The sequence below is a fragment of the Phalaenopsis equestris genome, unplaced genomic scaffold, assembly GCF_001263595.1.
Source record: "Phalaenopsis equestris unplaced genomic scaffold, ASM126359v1 Scaffold000160, whole genome shotgun sequence".
In the NCBI taxonomy this organism is placed as follows: domain Eukaryota; kingdom Viridiplantae; phylum Streptophyta; class Magnoliopsida; order Asparagales; family Orchidaceae; genus Phalaenopsis; species Phalaenopsis equestris.
The window spans coordinates 160,377-164,724 of record NW_018164602.1 but is presented as its reverse complement, the minus strand read 5'-3'; positions in this window follow the sequence as shown (position 1 = coordinate 164,724).

Sequence of the window (4,348 nt, the reverse complement as noted above, 5' to 3'; positions counted from 1 at the left end):
AATTTTACTCACTACATTGTATCTTTAAGTTTACTAATTTTTTTTTAGACACTAATCCTCAAGCTTCACCTCCTTATTTTTTTTTCTTTTTTTTTCTTTTTCAGGCAAGGATTACTAGATTTGGATAGACCTTTAATAATTTTAAATTTCACTTCTCCTTTCCTAAAGTCCTGAAATAAATCTTTTACTTATAAATATAATAATAGTTTTGAAAATTATTTTTAATAAAAGAAATTTAAGTATTAAAAATAAAAATCTAAATTTCTAAATTTTTCAAAAATATAATTTTTCTTAATAAAGATAGTTGCACTATATTTAACATTTTCTACACTAAAACTTTTAACTGAAAGTTTTTCTTCATTAATTAGAATTTTAACTAAATTTTCTTACTCATTTCTATAATCAAGTTTTACTTCCTTAATATAACTTCATATACATGATCATTTTTCTTTTCAAATCAAATTCACTCGTAGCACATTTTAGAACAAATAAAATTCAAGTTTTGAAAATATTTTTCATCCCCCAAACTTAAATTTTTACAAGATTAAACAGTTTAGTAGCAGATATATATAAGCATGAGTGAAAATTGAAATAACATACTTATAGGGAAAATTGAAATAACATGCTTACAGGAATTTCTATACCCTAATTATACAAGTCTAAAACTAAATACAAGAGTAAAATTAATTTTTGATCAATTTTCTATCATTTTCCTTTTAATTCAGCATGTAAATATTCATTAGACTTCTAAGTAGTGGGTACAGACATAAACTAACAAACTAACTAACTTTGAATACACAGTCTAAACATAGCAACAAACACACTTACAAGATAAAAGAAAAATACAGGGTAGCAGTTTTTTGAAGTTAAGGTTTATAACTAAAGTTAGCAAGATTTTAAATTTTTCAAAAGATATAGAATCAAGTTCAATCCTTAACTAACTAACAAAATACTTTAACACACAACAACAATCACCACCCTAGAATTTTAAATCAAAATACTAACAAACAAAAACATCACAATAACAATAAAAAAAATTCCAACACATCACATAATCTAAACAGGTACATACATGTAAATGTAGCAAGTCCAAACTACATAATCCATCACATACATATTACAAACATAAAAATAACTCAGTCCTCCTCCTCATTATCATAACGCAGTCCTCTTCCTCATCAGCAGAATCACCGCTATTCTAGACATATGTAGGCTCATAATCAGGGTATCTTGGATATGAAGAAAATTCCACTCATTGATTACCCCTAATGAGGCTTTCCAAGGATTTCTCCTCATAATCACTATGCCTTCTAGCATACCCATCATTATGATCTACAAAACTTTCTAAATTTCATACCTTATCTGTGGTATAATTAATATTATCCATCATCCTCTACAATAATAGATCCTAAGTTTCAGTAGGCCCGTTAATATTATCCATCATCCTCTACAATAATAGATCCTAAGTTTCAGTAGGTCCGCCTCTAGATGCAGCAGATGTCGACATTCCATAATTTCTTGAAAATCCTCCTCTCCAACACAAAATAGAGTGCTTAGAATATGATTTCACATTTACACTTGTAGTTGGCTTTAGAGGCAACAACACTTCTTCCCAGCTATCATATCTCACTCCACCCTGCTCACACAAAGAAAAGATCAAGGAAGAAAATCCCAGACCTGCAGTAGTAGCGGCAGAGACAGAACTGACAATAGTCTAATAAATCAAAGCCCCAATATTGATAAGCTTGCCTTTCTGAATACAATAATTCAACGTTGCACTCTCCCTCGTAACTTCACTAAGATGATTTTTCGGTAACAGACGAGCTGAAATAAAGTAGTGCTACGCCTTCGATGGTGCACTTAACTTTGAAGTGGAAAAGTTTATTCTCCTCTCATTTATAATTTTCTAGAGTCCCCTTCCAACAGTCAAATATGAAATAATCTTGTCCAGTTCCGTCTCAATCATACTATAGTTCACATAAAAACAAAAAGTATCAGGTGGTAAATGGTAGAACATATTGATTACCTCCAATGAAAAAGGTACCAATTTTCCTCTAATCATGACTCAATCCTCTTTTGCCTCAGGAAGGTTTGCATAAAACTCCCATACTATAGATATCACAGCCACTTCAGAAAAACAACACAGAATAGTTCCCATTGTCGGTGAACGATCAAATCTTCCACAGATCCACCTGGATTTTTGAAACATTGCTTCTGTATAAGTTTTAGTGATTGCAGAGCATCATTATACCTATCCTGAGCTTTCGAACTCACAAACTTGCTAGAATCAAAGTGGGTCTTTCCCTTACTCCTCTTCATTCTTGGGGTCATTCTACAAATTTCACAAAATTCTACAATAATTTCAAAGATCAAGTCAAATCTACTAAACTTAACTTGTATAAGCATAAACTACACTTTCTATGCAATTTTCATACACTTTCTATCCACTGAACTCGTGTGAGACACAATGTGTGTACACCTAAGTGTGTGATTCTCACTTGTAAGGATCACGTCACTTACGGTTTTGTACTCAAAATACATGGTGAAAATCTAAAATTTTTCTATAGAAGTGAAGTTCTTACCTTAAGAAATTCACATCTAGAAAATTTGGCTTGAATCCACCAAGAAATCAAATCCACTGCAAATTTGGCTCAAATCCACTAAGAAATCTCCACGAAAAGGTTTGCCCTAGACTTCAAAATCGTGAACTCGAGAGGAAGAAGACGATAGAGGAGTAAAAATGGTGATTTTCGGGGTTATTTTTTACCTTTAACCGTTCACAAACCGATTTTCATGAACTGTTGCTTAAGCGCAGATAAGTAGCGCTCAGGCGCTTGCCTCTTGGGTTACATTGCGCTTAAGCGCGAGAATATGGCTCTTAGGCGCCAATGCATGATTTTTTATATTTTTTGAACTTAAGTAAAATGCTCTATTAGCCTAAGTATACCACCCCTAAATGGTCTTATAACACTTAAATGACTATTTTTCTCTCCCTTAACTCTTCTCTCTCTCAAACTTCTCCAATATAACTAATTCGATTCGAGGTTAAAATAATACAATTTTTTACACAAACAAACATATATTTCACAAATTTTCATACAAACAAACCCATATATTCAATTATGAACTATTACAAGCAACATTCAACACATAATTCTCAATCCAAGGAGTCTTGGATGAGAAAGTTTTCCTAAATACAAACACTAAACAAACTTACACAATTAGACACATAAAAGACATAAACACTAAACTAACACATAAAACAACAACTCCTAACAAACAAACTCTAACCTGAATTTAATTCCATTCTTCATTTGTTGGGACAAATTTCTGTCTTTCATTAGTCTCGCCTTGGGAATTCAACATATAGAGTTGATAAAATGAACGGTGGTGACGAGCTCTGATACAATTTTCTTCAATCCATTTATACTTAAGATACATCACGTGATACTATCTTCTTCAATCTATTTCTGCTTAAGAAACATCTCTTTATCTGCTTCCTCTATATAACTACTATGGCTAAATTGCATTTTTAATTGCCATCCAATATGCTCTAGATGTGCATTAACTTCATTTACCTTTTTCTCAAGTAAAGCCACGCTGTCTCAATTTTGTTGGTTGTTGATCTTTTCCACTATTCTTTCAATACTAACGGCTAAGAAACTGTTATACATCTGTTTTGCACTTTGACTAATGAATTTCTTCCTCGTGGCCTCTTCCTTTTTCTTAAAATCCATCTCCCATAAAGACATTCATGGCCTCTTCCTTTTTCTTCAAATCCATCTCCCATAAAGAAATTTTCTTAAAATTTCTCTTTCTCTTAGACTTTAGGGCTAAAAAAGATTTTGGGATTGAAATTCCATCACAAAACCCTTCTATTTATAGGCCTAAATCCTTCAAATAACAACTAAGCACATCCTAAAACTTCCATGGCACATTTAAGTTAACCAATTGACTGTTAAAGCTTCTAGAAATTGAATTTTGCACATGGTTTTTAACATCTGCGCTTAAGCATCGAATATTGGCGTGGCTCTTAAGCGTAAGTGCTCAATTTTGCACCTTGCTCAAATTTTCACCAATCAACTTAACGTCCAAATTCTCATTCTAGCATGTCTATATCACTAAATAAAGTCTTAAAATTATTACTAACACATAATAGTAAAAAAAAAATTCTACCTCAAATTTTCTTAATCACTAACAAATAATAATCAAAGCAAAACACACTGATAACTTTGGGTTGCCTCCTACAAAGCGCTTGGTTTTACATCGTCAGCCAACATAACTAGTGCTTATTCTGGTTGACCCAACATCATTCCATCGTTAAATTTATGCTGATACACTTCAAAAT